Consider the following 12,000-nt stretch of genomic DNA (forward strand, 5'->3'; position numbering starts at 1 on the left):
GGCGCTAAAGGCTCTAGAGCCTCAGGTTGCTGATCCCTGGTCTAAGGGTCTAAGGTACGGCAGGGTTTTGTTAAGAATCTCACGATTCCATTTTGATTCTTTAGGTTTCGATTTAATTTCAATTCAATATTGATTTAAATGTTTCGATATCGATTCAGTAAGACGTAGAAATACACAAATACCTGTTGGCAACTTTAGATTATGTTTATTTTCATGCCTAAAACACGTGGCCTGTTCCTTCACATAGAAATGAACTGAGTAATTAAACTTAGCCGCACCAGAACGGCTCACTGGTGTGTTTATACTGTAGTACAAAAGTTAAAATAAAAACACATGACAGTTCTGAGTCAACATGATCCGCAGATTTGTCTTTAGCTGTTGTATTTTAGTTCTGCCTGGAACAACTTACACTCCTCCTACTTCTGTCCGTTTCTCGTGTTCCTTCTCTAAATGGGAATTCAAAATGAGTCCAAACGTCTGATCTGGAAGATTTTCCTCTTGCCATCGTCGCTGTTTTATTGTTGTTTGGTCGTGTGCAGCCACCGTCCACAAAATCATAAGAAAATGTTGCCACAGCGCCCCCACTGGCCAGGAGGGGAATTATTCAGATCTTTGATTAATCCAGATTGAATCAGGGCGGGGAGAATTGATGCATCAATTTTTCTATATTTTTTACCCTCCCCCTAGTCTAAAGGTCTGGTAAAGACGCTTAAAGGTTTTTCCTGTAAAATTGCGTCCATAACTGTTCGATTTTAACTGTATGAATCAACAAAATAATAATAAAACTGTTGATCATAAAAAAAAGACATTTACTTTCTCCTGAAATCTAAAACATGTGCCGGTGTTTTTTGTTCGCTGGGTTTGAGCAGATTTTAATTTTGCTTCGTCTCAGACTAAAAATCAACAACAACTGTGTTTTTCCCATTAGTGGAGGATGAAGCTTCTGTTTTAGACATCTCAGTTTACAGTCTCAGTTTTATTCCCTGGTCTCCGTTGGAGCTGGAGGAGAATCCTGCTCCGGGAATCAAACCTGCAACCCTGGGGAGTCTGGACGCTAACGGAAGCTACAGAAGCTAAACAGATGTTAAAGTTCAGACTTCTGCTCCTGTAGAAACAACGCCAGAGGGTTGAGAGCGTTTTTAGAGAGCATCTTTATTAAAAATAATACTCAGAAAACTGTTTTTTTTTTTTTTTTTTCTTCTTTTTCTCCTTTCTCTTCTTTTTTCTTCTTCTTTTTTATTTTTTTCCTTTTTTTCTCTTTTCCTTTTTTCTTTTTTTCTTCATTTTTTTCCTTTTTTCTCTTTTTTTCTTGCTTTTTTCTTCTTTTTTCCTTTGTTTCTTTTTTTCCCTCCTTTTTTTCCTCTTTTTTTCTTCTTTTTTTATTTAAATTTTTTTTCTTCTTTTTTCCTGTTACAGAAAAGCGCTTTAAGGATAATTAATAGATCTGACTATTATGAACCAACAATAATCTCTTTATTAAATATAATATATAATATAAATTCCATGACGTAGTAGAGCAGAAAAGTGTTTTATTTGCCTTTAAAGCAGAAACTGCTTCCAAACTGCATTCAGGATTTATTCCAAATAAAAGAAACTCATGTTTGAGACGACGACAGTAAGAACTAATATTAAAAAGAGATGGAGAGAAATATGGAATAGTTGTGACAACGAGCTGAAAATATGCACTTCTATCTACAAGTTCAAGAAAAATGAGGAAAGAAAATATTGTAAATAAATATAAAACAATATAACTATAAAGTATATTATTAAAAACATTCTAGAATGTGAAATTTCAATGTAATATTTTGTCTTCTTTATGCGTTCTTTGTTTCTACAGATTAATGCTAATGTTTCAGATTTTAGTTGATAAAAGATAAAAGGAGAAACTTCGGCTGCAGCTTTAGGGCAAAAGAAATGTTTATTTTACTTTTTCATTTTGTAAAAATGGCTTAACTTGTACAAGGCTTAAGACTGAAATAAAGACCATTCATTCATTCATTCATTCATTCATTCATTCATTCATTCATTCATTCATTCATTCATTCATTCATTCATTCATTCATTCATTCATTCATTCATTCATCTTTGTTCTCTCTCACCGGAGCCTGAACGGCTTTAATTCTCAGGTTTTTTTAAGTGAGCACTAATTCAGGATAATTAGAGATAATTCAGCTGGTTATTCCGCTCAATAAAAGCAGCAGTGAAACACAGAGGCAGAAATAGTTGCAGGAATAGCCCAGAATCAGATAAGGAAACTCCTATCTGGGGTTTTCCAGCAGCTTATAAAGCACCTTTTATTCCACCTCCTACACGACGCAGCGCCGCGGTCGTTACACCGCTAACTCCAACGCCGCTAACTGGTGACGACATCTTCCTGCTGCTTTTGCAGAAACTGTAGGAAGGTTTAACTTCACTTACTGGACTAAATGTGTCTCTATATTCATCTTAATGCATTGATTACTGGGAGTATGGGGGGTTAACTGGGAGTCGCTGGCTTATATGTTGTCCCATTAGCTCTGAAGCTTCACTAAAAAATTACAATGAATATCTGCAACTGCAGGTAAAATTATGGAGCTAGAACAGTCTCATAATCCACAAATGCACATACCGATCCGCAAATGCACAGGACAAAATCCACAAATGCAAAGAACAATTCAAACGTGCGTAGGACAAATGTATTTTTGATGCTACACACGAATATAACTTGATTTACAAACGTTTTTTTGTCTGTGAGCTGCTGGATTTGTGTGTGACTTTTGAGACTTTTGAGACTTTTGAGACTTTTGAGACTCCCCTGACGTGACTAGATCCACAAATACGTTTTTTAACACGGAAGGATCTGCAACCAATCAGATGTCTTCCTGGTTGACGGCTCTGGTTGAACGGCCCGACAAACATTCTCCAATCACTGTTTTCTTCACCGAGATCAGAAGAAAAGCAGAGCAGTGATCTCCTCTCCATCTGTGTTGCTGTCTGGTTTATTTATCTTTACTCCACCAGCTGGTTTATTAAACTACTACCAAATATTAATAATTTTTCTAAGCGAACGACGCTAACGCAGTTTAAACAGCAGGTGTATCCGCCCCTTTAATCTGATTGGTTTACGAGTAAATCGTCCCCCACGTGGGGTTTGCTCCTCCTAGTCAAGGGGCAACTTTATAAAAAGCCTCCGTTAAGACTTTTGTTCACATGTCTGGGTAAAGTTTGACAACCTATTTTTTTTGTTAGAACAAATCTCTAGAAGGAATTTTAGGGCTGTTGTCATCTTGAATGTTTTATCTGGTGACCACTAGAGGCGCTAGAATATTCACGTTCTCCATTCAGGCATATGGTCAGTTTTGGTCAACCTGTACAATTTATATGCATAATTGTCAAGATTAAAACATTGTATATCTAAGGAAATAGATAAAACAAGAGTAAAAAAGCCTTTATGAATCATATTGTAATATTTTAGCCAATATTGGATACTAAATATAACTTTTTTATAGACGTTTTTGACACAGGATTTCATAGAAAATGTGTTTCACTGTAAAAAAAAAAATAAAAAAGATGGTTATTATGTGTGTGTTAAAAACGCCTATAAAAAAGTCATATTTTTTAACCAATATTGGACAAAATATAGCAATACAATTAAAAAAAATGTTTTTCAATTGATGTTTTATCCATTTCCCTAAATATAAAATGTTGAACATTGAGGATTTTGCATAAACTCTACATTGTGACCATTATTGTGAGCATATGCATGAATGGAGTATTTGAATGTTACAGCGCCTCCAGTGGTCACCAGCAAAACAATCCAAGATGAAACAGCCTATTATTCCTCCTAGGGGTTCCTAATAACAAAAACATAAGGTTGATAACTTTACCCGGAAGCGTGAGCAGAGTTACCAATCTTAGGGTTTGCCCCCTGACTATCTGATTGGCTGAAACAAAGGAAGAATCTGATTGGTTGCAGATCCTTCCGTGTTAAAAAAAAACGTATTTGTGGATCGAGTCACGTCAGGGGAGTCTCAAAAGTCACAAAAGTCTCAAAAGTCTCAAAAGTCTCAAAAGTCTCAAAAGTCACATGCAAATCCAGCGCAGCCCACAGACAATAAACATTTGTAAATCAGGTTATATTTGTGTGTAGCATCAGAAATACATTTGTGTATCTTGTCCTACGCACGTGTGAATTGTTCTGTGCATGTGTGGATCTTGGTCTGTGCATTTGTGAATTATGAGACTGTTCTACCTCCATAGTAAAATTCTGCTGCCGCACAGAATATCATGCAATTTATTTGAAGAACATAGATGTACTAAGGCATTACAGTATTACAGTTACAGTATTACAGTATTACAGTTACAGTATTACAGTATTACAGTTACAGTAAACAGTAAATAACAAATACAGTTTTTCACAATTGTTTAAACACATTTCCTGATAGACTACCTCACTTTCTCAAAACTCTAAACCCAAATTAAAAAACTCACACACAAAATGCAAAATCCTACACTTCTCTTGCAAAAGCACACTCTACCCTCAAAACAGTGTTAACTCTTCACTAAATGGTATTTCCTTCTCAAACACAAACACATACATCATTTGAGTAGACATTTCTAAGCACCCACTGAACACTGATGTGCAGAATGGAAGACTATAGTATGAATGGAAAACACTATATGAATGAATGAATGAATGAATGAATGAATGAATGAATGTCTCAGTAGAATCATGCAGTTCAGTGTTACACCTTCAGCTGTTGGATGTAATTTATCACCATATAGTATTCTTATGTATAGGCTACTCAAATAGAAAACAACACACAATTCTTTACTGTAACAACAAATCATATTTTACAGTATTTGCACTCAAAATGTGCAGTCCACTGGACATCACAGCAAGCTGTGGATGAAAACTTGACAAAAAATAGAAACAGAACAAAAGTATTAGGCTGCATCCTGCCTTTCATCCCTGGCTGGCCACAGGACCTCATCCACGTCGCAGATGTTCTCCCTGGCCGAGCAGCGGGGGAACAATCTCCTACAACGCCGCATGAAGCCTTGACAGGCCTCAGCCGTGACATCGCCACATGCGTCCTCCGTGGCCTGCAGCAGTGGGATCCGTGTCTGAGGATTTCTCTCATACCTTCCATCTCCAGGCAGAGAAAAACTCCTCAATTGGGTTGAGGAAGGGAGAGTATGGAGGGAGATATAGGACATCAACTTCTGGATGGACCGTGAACCACTCACGGACCAGAGCAGCCCGGTGGAAACTGACATTGTCCCAGATAACAAGGAACCTGACCACCTCTGTGTCCTCCATCTGGTCTGGCTGGATAATGATATTGTAGAGCTGGTCCAGGAATGCTAGAAGAAGTGCAGGGTTGTAGGGGCCAAGGGTGGCATGGTGATGGAGGACGCCGTGGTGATAGATGGCAGCACACATTGTTATGTTCCCTCCCCGTTGGCCAGGGACCTCTGTGATGGCACGCTGGCCGATGATATTCCTCCCTCGGCGCCTTCTTTTTACAAGCTTGAACCCCGCTTCATCAATGAATATGAATTCAATGGCAAATTGCTGATTGCATATTGCACAACAGCCTTTGGAGTTTAGAAATGTGATTGACTGTGTGTTCTGTGTGATCAGCAAGAGAGGGAATTCAGGAAGAGTGTGCAGGATATTGGGAATTGTGTGTAGTGTTGTGAGAAATGTGTTGTATGGAATGGGAATTTGAGTCTAGAGCAGTAAATGTGCTTGGAGTTCAGCAGGAGGTTCAGCCACCTGAAACATGAGTTTCAGGTTGTGCACATTGTGTCTGATGTTCCAATAAATGTGTTTAAACAATTGTGAAAAACTGTAAAATGAAATAAAATGATAAGAAAAGAGGTAAAATAATAAAAAGCAAGTTGTTAAACAGTAAGGGCAGTAGATCCAACAGGTTCATCTCATTCTTACAATGGTAATAATTACGTTTCTATACAGTCAAAACGTACAAAGACCGGGTCAAATACAGGATTACAAAGTAATCTGTAACAATTGGTACGGTGAATTAAACCAATTTGACAATTCTATGATACAATGTCTGTTTCCAGGTCTAATACTGAGACCTGGACACATACTAATACTAGACATACCTGTGGTCCTGGTGGAACCGTTACATGTTTAAACTTCAGCCAACACCAGTCCAGTGGTGTTCCTGAGTGAACATGACGTTAGCTAGGCGTGCTAGCAGCTTTACACTCGTTTATACCATCACTTCCACTGAACTGAGAGGAACATTTATGTTCAGGAAAACAAAGAACCAACGTTAAACAGGGATTATCTCAGTGACAGGATTCATCTGTGGAACAGAAAGATACAGAAATGAACATGTGGAGCAATTATTACAATTCAAAAGATGATTAATATATAATATAATAATATAATAATAATGCATATACAGTATGCATGTGTGTATATATGTATGTATATGTGTAGGTATGTGTATGTACTATTTTATTATGGTAGTATTGCTTATAAAAATACTGTATGGAATTATATTTATTAATGACATTGCAACTAGTTTATAAAAGCTAATATTTTCTTGTGAAATAGGTCGACGTCATAAGCTTAGGCTTCAGTTTACACCTTTTTATATATATATTTCTATATACCTATAATGATATATATTTTTTGGGGGTTATTTGTGTTGTGGTAATTGAAAGGACCAATAAACTAAACTAAAAGTAGATTTTTGTGTCAGTTGATGATGATTTTCGTGGCTCCAGGTTACAGATTTCTTCTATCTCCTCGTTGCTCCACTGAATTTGTCTTGATCCCAGCGGCACTAAGTGTTAGTTCTGGTTCTGGTTTCATGTAGCACTAGCTGCAGAGTTGGGGCCTGTTTAAGGCGTCTCCAATGGCCGACCAGTGTCATTGCAAATGACACTGGTCGGCCATTGTCACTGTCATTCATTGTCATTTGCAATTTGCAAATGACATTCATTGTCACTGCTCTGTTGTGGTTCAGAGTTGAGGGCCCTCGGGGGCCCTGCTGGCTCGGGGGCCCAAGCGTTTACCTGGTACCTGTTGGGACGCAGCGATGATGATGATGATGATGATGATGATGATGATGATGATGATGATGATGATGATGATACTCTATATTTCCTCCTCATCCTCTGGAGGAAGATATGGGGTTATTGAGCCGCATTTTGTAATAAAGCCGCATAATGTAATAAGTTATTGCATTTGGTGCATTATGTAATAATACCTATTATTATTGTTGTTTGTTTAACAATGAATTTATACAAGAGTGACTTTTGTTGTTTTTTATGCAATTTCCCTTAGACCAGGAGTCGGCAACCCAAAATGTTTTAGATCCATATTGGACCAAAAACACAAAAAACTAATATGTCTGGAGCCGCAAAAAATGAAAAGTCTTGTATAAGTCTTAGAATGAAGAAACACATGCTGCATGTTTCTATATTAGTTAGAACTGGGGGGAGATTTTATTTTTCATTATGCACTTCGAGAAAAAAGTTGAAATGTCGAGAAAAAAGTTGAAATGTCGAGAAAAAAGTTGAAATGTCGAGAAAAAAGTTGAAATTTTGAGAAAAAAGTCGAAATGTCGAGATTAAAAAGGAAAGGAAAAAGGAAGAAAAAAAGGAAAAAGAGAAGAAATAAAGGAAAAAAAAGGTGAAACATTTTTGAAAAAGCTCCAGGAGCCACTAGGGCGGCGCTAAAGAGCCACATGCGGCTCTAGAGCCGCGGGTTGCTGATCCCTGCCTTAGAGCTATGTAGCCCAATAAATCTATGTATAAAACTCCAAATATAACTTTAGTTGTCTATTTGAAGTTTGGAATTATATAGGCCAATAACAAACTAATAAACTATATTTTAGAATTGTTATTACATAATACACCATGTTATTACATTTTCTAAAGAATAAAAAAGTTGCAAGTGCATTTTATAATAATCTTCTCAAAATATAATAATTCATTACATAATGCGGCAAAATGTATTACAAAATGTGGCTTTATTACAAAATGAAATTACAAAGTTATTACATTTCGGACGTTTATTACAAAATGCGGCTCAACAGGATGTTTTTGTTCGGACTGAAGGTGAGAGAGAAACAAGTCTTTTCTTTCTTGTGTGCGAAAATAGTTTGGATAAATGTAATAACTCATAATAGCTCTTATTTTTGAGACCTATATATGAATTAGAATAAGTTGCAGGAAGATCAGACGGGGTAAGAACAAATATATTCAAGTACTTTCAAATACCGTGTTTTATTATTTCTTAGTTGGTTTGTTTTGTTTATTTTGATTTATCTAATTCAGACGTAGCAACGGAGGAAATAATAGTTAAGAGTTGGAGCTGATGAAGCAACAGATGATTTAAACATTTATCTTTCAATCTGACCTGAAAACAACAAGATGAAGCGGCGGGAAAACACGGAGAAGAGTGTCTGATGCTAACGATCACATGGCTAGCGGAGGTTAGCTGGTGGACGTCTCACTGGCTACATCACCAGTTCTCCAGGTGAAGCTAATGGCGTTTAACTTAGACGGATAAATGCATTTATTAGTGAAAAGTCTCTTGGCGCCATGGCCCAAACCGAACAGGAAGTCGGCCATTTTGAATTAATTGTGTAATTTTGGCGCAATTTATGCCATTTCTTCGGCAGTTAATTCAGCCCGAACCGTAACGTGCACCCAGGTGTGTTATACATCAAAATGTGCGTCTCCATCCTGCGACGAAGCACATAACTTTTCTCAGTCAAAAGCGTTACCGTGGCGACGAAAGACGCCAAAAAGCGCGCCCACCCTTCATCTAGAGAGACGGCCCGGGGCGTTGATGGAGAAGCTGGAGAGGTTTTTCCAGAAACAACGGTCTCGTTGCTCTGGTTGAGGTTGAGGAAGTTTCTACCCGTCCATCTTTGACGTCGGCCAGACAGTCAAACCGTGGACGGAGCGCGTGAACCAGAAAAGGGACGTAGAACTGGTTTCTAGTCCCTTACATGTCTAAGATTTAGATTTAATAATCCATTAGTCTTTTCATGACCCCGACCTGTAGAACTTTTTTTCCGACTTTTTTCATCAAAATTTCAACTTTTTCATCAAAAATTCAACCTTTCTCTCAAAATTCCAACTTTTTTTTCTAAATTTCAACTTTTTTTCCGACTTTTTTCATCAAAATTAAATTTTTTTCATCAAAAATTCAACTTTTTTCTCAAAATTTCTACTTTTTTTCCGACTTCTTTCTTCAAAATTTCTACTTTTTCATCAAAAACTCAACCAAACCAAATCTGGAGACTCATGTTCTTTTTTCTCAAAATTTTAACTTTTTTCTCTAAATTTCAACTTTTTTTCCGACTTTTTTCATCAAAATTTCAACTTTTTCATCCAAATTTCAACTTTTTTCTCAAAATGTCAACTTTTTTTCCGACTTTTTTCATCAAAATTTCATCTTTTTCATCAAAAATTCAACTTTTTTCTCAAAATTTCTACTTTTTTTTCCGACTTTTTTCCTGTAGATCTGGAAAAAACAAATCCGGTAACTTCAGTGAAATCTCCTCAGCTCAGTGGAGCAGCAGGGATGGGAAACAGAGGGATGGGAAACAGAGAGAAACAGAGGGATGAGAAACAGAGGGATGAGAAACAGAGGGATGAGAAACAGAGGGATGGGGAACAGAGGGATGAGAAACAGAGGGATGGGGAACAGAGGGATGGGAAACAGAGGGATGGGGAACAGAGGGATGGGAAACAGAGGGATGGGAAACAGAGGGATGGGAAACAGAGGGATGGGAAACAGAGGGATGGGAAACAGAGGGATGAGAAACAGCTTTGTAGCTCCAGAGTTATTACTTTTCAAGTTGTTCCTGACTCAGACTTTCCTCCCGGAGCCGCCGAACCCCCACGTTAGACACTTCCTGTTAGAATCCACCGGTGTTTAGGCTACAGTCACTCACACATCTGTCCACATCTGTCCACATCTGTCCAGCGCTGGCCGAGCCTCCAACGCAGGAACAGTCCTGTGTTTACGGGATGGGGTTGCCATGGCAACGGCTGGACAGATGCAGCAGAATCAAACCAGTCAGCAAAAACTCTCCCTGTTGTTCTTTATTCTTCTTTTACCGTCCTGAGGGCGAAAAAAGAAACTTGGCTCTGATGGCCGACCGTCTTCTGTCCTTCCAGTTCTCTCTGGATGCAGAATTCTGTGTATTTTTATGTGTTTTTATGTGTATTTTTATGTGTATTTTTATGTTTATTTCAGTCCTAGGTTTCAATTATCGTGTCAGAACAGAGAACATTCCCTGTCAGCCGGACACAAACTGGACAAAAACCGGACAATAAGACAGACGGAAGAGAAGAGCTCAAGCTCTTTTATGTTTTCGTCCGAATAATTCTACATAGGTCTCTGTTGAAAAAATCGATTTTCCAATTCTATATCGATTCTCATATTAATTCCTAAAAATCGATTCGTATTTCTAAAGATCGATTTTTTTAATCATTTCATTACAACTTTTGGTGTTTTTTTGTTTATGCCCAAAAAAGGAATGTTTTGTTGGACACAATGTTTTTGCCTTTAAATATGTAAAAGTAAATAAATGCTGTCTTGGGGTTACATTAGCTTAAAATGCTAAAAAAAACTAATTCTCAAAAATTAAAAACCGAAATAGACCGAAAATGGAAAAAATTTAAACTGAATGTGTTACAAAATAAAAATGATTTCCTCCCTGGATCTGTTTGGTAATTCTGACCCACGATGTTTCTGAAAGCAGTTCTATCAGCATTCTGGGAGCTGATTGGTCCTTTTTTTCCTTTTTTTCTCTTTTTTTCTTCCTTTTTCCTTTCCTTTTTTATCTAGAAATTTTGACTTTTTTCTCGCCATTTCGACTTTTTTCTAGAAATTTCGACTTTTTTCCTCGACATTTCGACTTTTTTCTAGAAATTTCAACTTTTTCATCAAAATTTCGACTTTTTTCTCAAAATTTCAACTTTTTTCTCTGATTTCTTTTTCTTTTTTTTTTTTTTTTTTTTTTTTTTTTGATTGGTCCTTCCATTCTGGGAGCTGATTGGTCCTTTTTTTCTCTTTTTTTCATCCTTTTTTCCTTTCCTTTTTTATCTCGAAATTTAGCCTTTTTTTCAACATTTCAAATTTTTTCTCGAAATTTCGACTTTTTTCTCAAAATTTTGACTCTGTTAATGAAATTTCGACTTTATTCTTGAAATTGTATTTCAACCTTATTCTCGACATTTCGACTTTTTTCGAAAAGGCCTTAAATGGTTTGTTAACTTCTTATCATGTTATTTATGCTTTAGTTATCTGAATAACAAACCGTACAATTATTCAGACGAAAGATAAAAAAGCCTGATCTCCTCTCTTCCGTCCCTCTTATTGTTCAGTTTGTGTCCGGCCGACAGGAAAATGTTGTCCGTTCTCAGGACACGATAATTGAAACCTACGACTAAAATACACACATTTCTACCGGAGAGAATGAATTCTCCATCCAGAGAAAACGTTTCTATTTTAGAGGAGTTTGTTCTGCCGTCAGTCAGAGTTAAATGTGGCAGGAAGTTTCTGCACAACAATCTTCCTCTCGCCAGGACGTCCGTCTCCGTCTCCGTCTCTGTCTCTGCTGGGAATAAAAGTTTAAATTCTGCTACGTTTGGGCGACGAAAAGCTGCAGGCGAAAGTTCAGACTCCAGAAAGACTTTCAGTTCAGTTCAACATAAATAAACTCATGATAAGAGATGGTGGGAATCAAATATGGACCAATAAAGGACTTAATAAATCAATTAGTTGATGGAACAGTAATTAAATCATTTAGGCAAATTCAGGAACAATTTGGACTTAAATCAAATGACCTACACAGATATTTCCAAATAAGAAAGATAAGAGAGAACCCCACCTTTCCACCATCCAATCTGGATTATACTTTTAGTCTCTGGAAAAAGGCAGGCATCCATACAATAGGAGACGTATTCTTTAAAGGCATATTTGCTTCTTTTGCACAGGTACAGAATAAATAC

The sequence above is a fragment of the Cololabis saira genome, chromosome 15, assembly GCF_033807715.1.
Source record: "Cololabis saira isolate AMF1-May2022 chromosome 15, fColSai1.1, whole genome shotgun sequence".
NCBI lineage: Eukaryota > Metazoa > Chordata > Actinopteri > Beloniformes > Belonidae > Cololabis > Cololabis saira.